Genomic DNA, 11,402 nt, shown 5'->3' with positions numbered 1-11,402 from the left:
CTACCCAGTTTTGCTGTCCAACCTTATGCTTCAAAACAAAATTATATTATTGTAGAAAGTCAACCCATTTAGCATGTCTTCTCTTTTATCTTCTATTGGGAGTTAAGGTGTTTCAATGCTTCATGTTCCGAATACAACACAAATTCCCATTGGATAAGATAATGCCTCCAAAACTTCAACACTTGCACAATGGCATAAAACTCAACATCATAAGTGGAATACCTCCTTCTAGCATCATTGAGTTTCTCACTAAAGAAAGCAACTGGACAACCTTCTTGGCTAAGGACAGCTCCAATCCCAACATGGAATGCATCACATTCAACTTCAAACAGCTTGTTAAAATCAGGTAAAGCCAATACCAGAGCCTTCGTCATCCTCATCTTTAGCTTTTAGAAGCTTTTCTTAGTTGCGGGAGCCCAAATAAACTCACCTCCTTTCAAGCATTCAGTAATGGGTGCCACAATAGTGCTGAAATTCTTTACAAATTGATGATAAAATGTTATTAGCCCATGGAAACTACAAATTTCAGTTAAGGTCTTTGGTGTTGGCCACTCTTGAATAGCCTCAACTTTTTCCTAATCCACCTCAATCCCCTTGGCTGAAACAACATACCCCAAAAACACCAACGGATCTATCATAAAATTACACTTCTTCAAATTTATATATAGTTGATTTTGTCTCAAGACTTCTAGGATTGCTCTCAAGTATCTTAAGTGGCTGTCATGATCTTTGCTATGGATGAGTATATCATCAAAATAAACTACCACAAACTTCCCCATGAACGACCTTAAATCTTGGTTCATGAACCTCATAAAGGTGCTAGGAGCATTAGACAACCCAAATGGCATAACCAACCATTCATAAAGACCTTCCTTAGTCTTGAATGCAGTCTTCTACTCATCCCCCTTTCGGATACGAATTTGATGGTATCCACTCTTCAGATCTATCTTTGAAAAGACTTGTGAGCCAGCCAATGTGTCTAACATATCATCAAGGCGGGGTATGGGAAACTTGTATTTAATTGTAATCTTGTTAATGGCACGATTGTCAACACATATACACCAACTATCATCTTTCTTTGGTGTGAGCAAAGCTGGTACAACACATGGGCTTAATCTCTCACGGATCAACTCCTTCTTCAAAAACTTTGTTATTTGTCTTTGGAGCTCCTCATGCTCTTTAGGACTCATTCTATAGTGGGGTAGGTTAGGCAATGCTGTTGTCGACATTAAATCTATATGATATTGTACATCTCTTAGGGGAGGAAGGCCATTGGGTAATTCTTCAGGCATCACATCAGCATACTCAAGAAGTAGCTTCTTCACCAACTCTGAGATAGGTGTTTCTTTGCTAACTTCTTTTGTAACCAGCACATAAACAACATCCAAATTCCTATTTTCTTGAGCCAATTTATTTGAGGTGAAGAGAGTAGTGGTTGGCTTTGTTTCCTTCTTTGGAAATGAATCAAGTTGCATTGGTTTAAGAATTATCTTCTTATTATCTTTCACAAAGCTGTATGTGTTTTTGTCCCCATAATGAATGGTCTTACAGTCATATTGCCATGGGTGACTCAAGAGAATATGACATGCATCCATTGGGACAACATCACACCATATTGATTCTTCAAATGTATTACCAATGGAAAATTAACTAGACATTTAGAAGAAACTCTTACCTCATTTCCTTTATTGAACCACAGAATACGATATGGTCGGGGGTGTTGAACAGTCTTGAGCTTTAATTTATCCACCATCTCTTGAGAAACAAGATTCTCACTACTCCCACTATCAATAATCAGGTTACACAACTTCCCACCAGTTGTACAATGTATTCTAAAGATATTCTTTCTTAACCAATCCCCTGGTAGTGGTTCTTGAGTTGCAACCATAGAGTGTTGTATCACTAGAACTTCACCCTCAATATCCCCATCGAAGTTTTCTTCCTTTAAAGCATTAGCTTCAGTAGTTTCAACCACTTGTCCATCCTCAACATGACCTATATCATCTAGTTGTTCATTAGTGAATTCATTAACCATATGTGTTTGCCCTTCAATCCTTTTCTTAGGACATTGATTTGAACGATGTCACAACTCCATACACCTAAAACATCTAATAGTAGGCTGCCCTTGACTACTCTTTGTTGCATTTGAAGTCCCTTGGATTGTAGGTCGTGTTTGGTTGATCACACAACCCCTACCAGCCCCAACACTTCGACCTACTGATGAAGATGTGTCTTGGACAATAGTTAGACTTTGCCCTGAGCTTTGACTCAATTGAGCTTCAACCTTTAGAGCTAGCTGATATGCATCCTTTAGGCTGACTTGATCTTGTATTGGCAACCTCAAACCATTGATATATCTACTAACTTTTTGCTGTTCAGTTTCTGACATATTACTCCAAAGAGTTAATCTATTAAACTCTTTTGTGTACTCTTGCACACTCTTTTCCCATTGCCTTAAATTCTTCATCATTTGGTAAAGAGTTTGCTCATAGTCTGGTGGTAAGAATTGGGATTTCAGATTCTCTTTCATTCTTCCCTAGGAACTAACCTTTCTTTTTCCCTTCCTTTCTCTGTCCCTTTGGTAATTTTTCCACCAATCTAAGGCTGTCCCATGCATCCTGGCTGTTACAAGCTTAACTTTTCTTTCCATTCAAAATAATTTTGAATACTGTCCAACCAGCCTAGAAGTTCTTCAGGTTCCAACTCACCATCAAACTCAAAAATATAAAGTTGAACACCATGACCTTGATTGGATTGTAAAGCTTGCACTATTCGGTCTTCCCACTGCTGGTTATTGTTCTTTCCATGTTGACCACCTTCAGGTTGCTTAATGTCTTCACTTGATTCTTCACTAATAATGTCAGTGAGTTGATCGTCAACTCTAGGAGCTTGTCTTCTTCTTCCTAGCTCCAAATAATTTGCTATGCCACCATCCCTAGTAGAATTTTGAGCTACAAGTTGATCAAGATGTTCAATTTGTTCTTGCAGTCCCCTTATAGCCTCTTGGAAAACTTCTATAGTAACATGTTGTGGTCTTCTTCCACCCCTACCACGTCCACCCCTTGCAGCCATGATAATATAGAAAACACATGAAGGAGATGAACTTTGAAGCAAAACCCAAGGAACGAACTTGCTCTGATACCACTTGATGTGGAAGAAAAGACAAATTACAAGCAGTACCTCAAGTATACAACAATAAGCACAAGAAATACCAAGCTGAAAACAACAAAATAAGTTGGATTTTTAGGGATTTTAGACCTGAACCGAAAGTAAAAATCCTCCTGGAACAGTTCTACTACAGTAACAATGGCAACAAGCTGGCCTCCCGCGCGGACACACATTGATGGAGGGATTGGAAGGTGCCAAAATGGGTCGACTCCTCAAAACCCAAGCTCCCAATGCTTGAAAACCCTATTTGGCACTGAGCTACAGCACAAACAAGAGAGAAATAACCAAAAGACCCCGATAGAAATAGCCCCCTTCTCTTTTATAAGACTCACTGACTTATTGGACAAGCTAGTTAAAATATTTACACATAAGCCCCAAGAATGTTTCCCTCTCACCAACAACTCCTTAGGAACAAAACTAACTTCAAATGAATACCTAAACGATAACTTCTGTTACAAAAAGACCCAAGAGACCAAAACCCATCAGAAATACACCCAACTGCCCCTAGCAAAAAAATTGACTTATAAAATGACGAAAATACTTCTGGTTCCAAATTGTCAACAAAACTACCCAAAGACAACAATTTAGGATCCCACTACAAAAAACATGCAAAAAATATGTGGGCAAATGAAGAATCAAGAGTTCGATGATGCAGAGGTGGTTGTCTTCTTCTCCTCAAGCGATGTTTGAAGAAGCAGAGGTGGCTGTCTTCTTTTCCTTAGGCAACATTCGAAAATGCAACAATGCCTATCTTCTTCTCCACAAGCAATCTATTGACCCTATCTTCCCGGGTAAGAAGGCCACTCACTCTTCCTCTCCGCCACCCCTCTACAACTATTAACTATTGAGATTTAACTTTGTCGAGGCTTCCATATTCTTCTTTCTTTTTCTTTGTTGGAACTTGGATGTGACACCAAAGAAACAATTTGCACAACATTCTTGATTCTTGTGATGGTACCAACTGAACCACCCCCAGTTTGTCAATGCGGATGAGAAATGGAATATGTTTTAATTTTCCACTATCTTTGGTTGGCCAAGAGGAGTGCCAAGTCTAGGAGCATGTGTATTTTTTATTTTCCTTGAGGTCATTAGGCTGCATTTGGCATTCCTTATTTTAAGGACTTATCCCCTTTTGCTCTAAAATGCCCCAATCGATACTGAGTTTTTAATTGCAAAAAGGAGATACATCCTTAAAATAAGGATTACCAAATGTAGCCTAGGTAAGTTAAAAAGGTGGCTTGTGGGTTCTGTATTTTTTTTTGATCATGTCTCTTTAGCACTGAATTTTTTGGGTTCTAGGTTTTGTTTTTTTATCATTGAATCAGGGGCAATATTGGTATTAAAAAAGCATTTCAGTAAGCTATTATCGGCTCTAAATAATGCACATAAGGTGGTCTTGTATATGTTATGTGGTGCCAATCAATAAGACATATATAAGTAGTACTTGAAAAGTTTAGGGTATATATATATATATATATAATTAATCCCTTCTTATTCAGGTGAAGGTTCAAAGTATGGGAAACGCTATGTATAGTAAAAAGGTAATTTTAAGAGATGTATTAGGATCTGTGTTTTGAATATGTATATGTAAGAGAAAAATTAAGATGCACATGAAAATATTATAAATGCTTCAATAAATTATAAGAATATATAAATAACATTAAATATAAGGACTTAATGAGGTACACATACATTAAATTAATATATTTTAATGGGTTTTATGAAAAAATACATCGTAGACTTAAGGGAGTAGGGCAGATTTGAAACAAATACTATTTTTGAAGCTACCCGTATGGTTTATCTAATTGACTAAATTTACCTTTACTGTTTATATATTGTCTTAAAGTACCCATACTATTTTTGAAAAATGACATCATCGTTAAGTGCTAATGGAAAAAATGAAATATCAAATTTGTCCTCCACTATTCTTCAAAATTTTAAAATAAAACCCAATTGACGAAAAATTTTAGGAAGATAGGAAGTAGACCGTTGCTCCATCTCTATCTTTGTCTCCATCTCCATCTCCATTTCTGTCTCCTCTGTTTTCCGTTTCCGTTTTTGTTTGCGTCCTCTTATCGTCTCCCTCACATGAGTCAAAATGGTATCCATTTACTAGGGGCCCGTTTGCTGTGTCTTTCCGCACAGTCTTTTGATTGTTTACAAGCCGCGAATACTAATTTTTGATCTATTTCCATTTGTTATGTGAAAATTTAGCCACCAAAAGACGGAACGCCGCAAAGACGCGAGAAGCCCATTTTGGGATGATTTCGGGAAGCTCTAAATGAAACTTCTCGCGTCTTTTGCGTTTTAATCTCGCACGGAAAGATGTGAAAAGACGCGCATCTGCCAAGGCTACTAAGATCTTCATGCAAAATCTCAATATGTCTTTTACATATCGGAGCTACCAGAAGGTCTTCCCAGAAAGATGCACCGAACGGGCCTGACCCCCGATTAGATGCCAAAGCCTCCATTCTCTCTCAAATGGAGATGACTATTCTCATCCACCAAATCTTACCATACATAACTTGTATTGTATTTCCTGTAAATTGATTTATCCATAATAGTAAGCGCCATTGCAACTGTCTACACCGTAGAAATCATTCTAAGAAATGATCTGTCTACGATTTTGCTTCAAAAACTTTGTAGTGACAAATTCGCTGCTGAATTTCAAAACTTCAAGAGACAGATAGCTAATGAAAACACCCCGACATGGGAAAAGGTTTCAACGATTAAATAATTTTAGAAAAATTCCCAATCTGTATTCTGGAGTTTGACAATTTGGTCCTAAACTTTGAAATAAAACACATGGTTCATCTTCTTCCTCAAGAAGATCAAATTGAGCCTAAGCTCTTTATCACAAACACTACAAATGCGATCTTTTCTAATAGAACTATTCATTGGATGGTTGGAATTACTCCGGATCATTCTTATTTTCTTTTTCTTTTTCAATATTCTAATGAGAACTGTATTGAGTAAATCCCCAGTACAGGAGTTACAATCTGATCTACTTGCGGTACCTGAATCCCCATCGGGTGAAGCTTTAATCCAGTGCATGTGTAGTGTGAATACGTGCGTCCTCAGGAAGAGCTGATTAGCATCGTCGACGTGTTTGAGGATGAGAAGAAAACTGACGAAGGACCTCATATTCCAACTGTTGATTCGAAGGGTCTCAATTCGGAGGACACCGTAGAGCGAGAGAAATGCTGGGAGGAGTTGAAGAAAGCTGCCATGGAGTGGGGTGTCATGTACCTTGTCAACCATGGCATAACTGATGATCTTATCGAAAGGGTCAAGGCCGCCGACAAGGAGAAGTATGCATACGATCAAGCCTCCAACTTGAGTAGTGGGAGATTACTTCTTCCACCTCATATATCCTGAAGACTAAGTGTGATTTGTCTATCTGGCCCAAGACTCCTGTCGACTACACGTAAGTTTATCATTGCAAATCCGTCCTTTTTTGTACTTCACTTGTTCTTTGTTAAGGATAATGAGAATCAAGAGTTCTGCAGATTCGGATCTGTCCTCCTAGGATAATCCCTGTCAGCTACTTAGGATAATCTTTATCCTAATCCTATTGTAACTATCCCACTCTGTGATTATCTGTACATTCTCCCAATTCTTGTAGAACTCCATTGTAATGTAAACAATTCAACTATAAATACCATACGTCTAATGGTATCCCTCACCATCGACAATATTCTTGATCCCAAATTATATTATTGTTTTCAGTTATTTTTATCTTAACTTGGTATCAGAGCCATGACTCACAATGGTGTGCACAGGGCAGCAAGCTCAAACATAGGAAGCTCCAATCAGTTCCTAAGTTCAATGTTGGGTACATCAGCGATCAACGTCCCCAACATCTCCCATTCGCTTCCCATCAAACTGAGTCACGACAACTACTTACCTTGGAGGGTGCAGAAGATTGTAGTCCTTAGAACTCACAAATTGCTTGGTGACGTAGAAGGAACCATGCAAGATTCTCCAACCCATATCGATGGTCCTAATGGATAGAGAGTGATGAATCCAGAATATGATAACTGGGTGCAACTGGATCAACTTGTTCTCGGGTGGATCATTTCTTTTCTCACTGAGATTATGGTGACAGAAGTGATCGGTTTGACTACATCAGCAGAAGTCTGGAAGGCCATATCTACAACCTACTCCGCCATCTCAAGGTCAAGAGCTCTTCATCTAAAGTGACAGTTGTAGAGCATCAAGAAAGGGTCAGAATCGATAATCGAGTATTTCAAGAGAGCCAAGGTAATTACCGACAGCCTAGCAGCTATTTCTGAACTGGTAGGCAAAGAAAATCTTGTTCTCTGCATTCTTTCTGGACTGGGGACCGAGTATGAGTCCATAGTCATTGTGATCACCAATAGGATTGGTTTTGATTTTCTTACTATTAATGAAATACTGGGACTTCTCTTAAATCATGAAGCATGGTTGGAACAACACAATCAACCCACCGCTGATACCCCCCTTCTGCAAATTTTGCCGCACGTGGCAAAAATAAAATTTGGAACTCAAAAAATACAAACCGAGGGGGTGGTTCTGCTCTCTGTAATGGCAGAGGTTGTGGCGAAGGCCGCAACCGTGGAGGTTATCCTAACCAATCTAATGGCAACAGAAATAATGGTGGTGGCCGTTGGAAAGGAAAATTTTCTCAAATAATTTGCCAGGTCTGCAACAAACCAGGCCATGGCGCTCTTACCTGTTGGAGGCGCTGTGACTAATCCTATCAGGGAGAACAACAAACTCCTTCAATCACTACTGCGTATCACACAAGTGTTGGAAATGAAGTTGATCCCACATTGTATCTAGATTCAGGTGCCACTCATCATCTAACTCCAGATGTAGACAATCTGTAGAATTGGTCCGAGTACATGGCTTTGGATCAGGTTACCATTGGTAATGGTTTAGGTTTGCAAATTTTACATTCCGGTTCTTCATCATTGACACATAATAATCATACATTTGCTCTCAACTCCATTTATCATGTTCCTCACATCACCAAGAATCTGCTTTCTGTGAGCAAATTTATCAAAGACAATGATATTTACCTTGAATTCCATCGTGATTTCTTTCTTGTGAAGGATTATACGGGCAGAGTTCTCATCAGAGGAACCAGTAGAAATGGACTCTATCAATTTCTTGGAGGAACTCAAGTCAACAATAAAGCAACTACCTTCATCGGAGAACTTACTACATTTTCAGAATGGCATCAATGACTAGGTCACGTTGCATTTAGAGTAGTAAGTCAGATTATCTTCAAATTTGGTTTACCTTGTTAGAGTCGTACTAGTACTATTGTGTGTGAGTCGTGTCAAATGGGTAAGAGTCATAGACAACATTTGCCAGTTTCACAATTAACTGCATCACATCTGTTAGAAGTTGTTTGTTCTGATGTATGGGGACCAGCCCCAACTATTTCTAATAACGGTTTCAAATATTATGTTATTTTTGTGGATGGTTTTTCAAAATTTACTTGGCTGTACCCACTCACAAAGAAATCTGAAGTCATGGATGCTTTTCTAAGCTTCAAATGACATGTGGAATGTTTGCTGTCCACGAAAATAAAAATCTTTCAATCTGACTGGGGAGGGGAATTTTGCTCTCTCTCCCGGTACCTCGACTTTGAAGGAATTCATCACCATCTGGCATGCCCACACACTCATGAACAAAATGGTACAGTTGAAAGGAAGCATAGACACATTGTTGAGTCCGCATATCTCTACTGGATTCCTTCTCTCTCCCATTTTCCTTCTGGACTGACGTTGCCCATATAGCAGTATATCTGATCAATCGGCTTCCCACTCTAACACTACGCGGTCACTCTCCATAAGAGTTACTGTTTCAACGAACCCCGGATTACATATTTCTCAAAATGTTTGGTTGTGCCTGTTATCCTCTTCTATGATAGTATAATTGCCACAAATTTGAATTTTGGTCACAACAATGTATTTTTTCTGGGGTATAGTGCTGGTCACAAGGGTTACAGGTGTTGGCATCTTGCTAGTGGACGTGAATACATCAGTCGGCATGTCATGTTTGACGAATCACGGTTTCTGGGTATGCAACTCTTCCCAGTTAACCGCTCCAATATTGATCGTACCACTTCTTCTTCTGGTGCCCCCATTGGAACAGTTATAGGTCCACCGAACCTACGAGTAGCAGCTCCATCGTCAGTTGGCATCTCTACTCCATCTGGTGGTGTCTCCTCTCCATCATCAGATCTCCACCGACAATCCTTGGTGCCATTGGAGACCCCTACTGTTCCTACTCTATCCGTTGAGTCTGCTCCCAATAGTGATCCATCATCTACCTCTGAGCCACCTTGCCAAACCAGACTGATTCAAGAACTTCTTGATGCTACCCCTGCTGCACCTCCCCCTCCACAGAGAACTCATACCATGGTCACCAGATCAGTGAGCTCCAAAGCATCCCTTGCGATGGCTACCACCAGGTATCCTATTTCGGTAGATCTTCTTGCTAACATCACACCAAAACAATGTGAACTGGCCACATATTCTAGTGTGGCCAAGCATCCCCACTGGCAGCATGCTATGGAACAAGAATATTGTGCCCTCATAAACAATAATACTTGGGATCTTGTTCCGTACTGTCCCCGTATGAATGTAATCGGAACAAAATGGATTTACAAAAGCAACCATAAATCCAATGGCTCTATTGACCGTCATAAGTCTCACCTAGTGGCGCAGGGTTTCAACCAAGTATTGGGTCTTGATTTTTCTAATAGTTTTAGTCCTGTGGTTAAGCCCGTTACAGTCTGTACAATCATTGCCTTGGCCGTATCCTTTGGGTGGGATATCTGACAGCTCGATATTAACAATCCCTTCTTGAATGTGTTTGTTTCTAAGGACATCTATGTACGACAACCCAAGGGATTTAGAGATCCTTCAAAACCCAATCATGTCTGCAAACTACGCAAAGCACTATACAGACTATGGAAAGCTCCAAGAGCTTGGTTTTCTCAACTAAGTGCTGCTCTTCTTAGTCTTGGTTTTCACTGTTCCCAGGCTAACCCATCCTTATTCATATATAGGCAGAGTAAGGTCTCCATATTTATTTTGGTTTATGTTGATGACATATTAATCACTGGATCCTCGCCTCATGATGTCTCTCGCATCATCTCCTCACTTTCGGAGACCTTTGCACTTAAGGACTTGGGTAATGTGCACTTGTTCTTGGGTATAGAAGCTTACTCCACTTCCACAGGATTGGTCCTTATGCAATGACGCTATATCCTAGATTTACTTTGGCGAAGAAAATTAGCAGATGCCAAACCAATAGCTTCTCCCATGGCTTCGTCATGCAAATTATCTTCTCTCTAGGATGTAGCTCTATCGGATCCATTTGAATATAGAAGTATTGTGGGAGCCCTCCAGTACGTCACTATCACTCGATCAGATATAGCCTATCTGGTCAATAAAGTTTGCAGATTTCTTCATGCCCCCACAGATGCTCATTGGGTTGCTGTTAAAGGATTCTCCGTTACTTAAAGGGCACGTTGGATGTTGGTCTTCATTTCATCAAATCCAATTCTCTTCAGCTTCATGCGTTTAGTGATGCAGATTGGGCCGGAAATCTATAGGTGGATATTGTGTATATTTGGGAAACAATCTCATTGCGTGGAGTGCCAAGAAACAAGCAACAATAGATCATTCCAGTACAGAAGCAGAATTTCGAGCCCTTGCAAATTCGGTGGCATAACTTATATGGTTCCAGTCCCTTCTTGTAGATCTAGGTTGTTCATCCACATTCCCTGCCATTGCTTGGTGTGACAATGTGGGTGCTACACACCTAGCTGCACACCCGGTGTTCCAGGCACGCATCAAACATGTTGAGGTTGATTTTCATTTCTTACAATATTTAATTTTCAAACAAAAACTGCTGGTGAAATTTATCTCCTCCAAAGATCAGATATCCGACATCATGACTAAGGCTCTTCCAACACCACAATTTCTTCATCTTTGTCCAAGCTGCATGATGAGACTTAGGAGAACCTTATTTTGTCCCCTTAATTTCATCCTTTTACACTACTTTAGCACTTAAATGCACTCATTACTCTTGTATTTCGATTCAGGGCAATAAAGAAGGCAATTGGAAGGAAACGTTGCCAATTTGGGTGATTTTGCATAGTTTCGGTGACAATCAGTGATCTGGGCCTAACTCACAATTCCGGACTCCGAATTGGGCAATTCAAGAAGTAT

The sequence above is a fragment of the Nelumbo nucifera genome, chromosome 3 (genome assembly GCF_055504915.1).
Source record: "Nelumbo nucifera cultivar China Antique chromosome 3, China Antique-T2T, whole genome shotgun sequence".
Taxonomy (NCBI): domain Eukaryota; kingdom Viridiplantae; phylum Streptophyta; class Magnoliopsida; order Proteales; family Nelumbonaceae; genus Nelumbo; species Nelumbo nucifera.
This window is presented reverse-complemented; position numbering follows the sequence as displayed.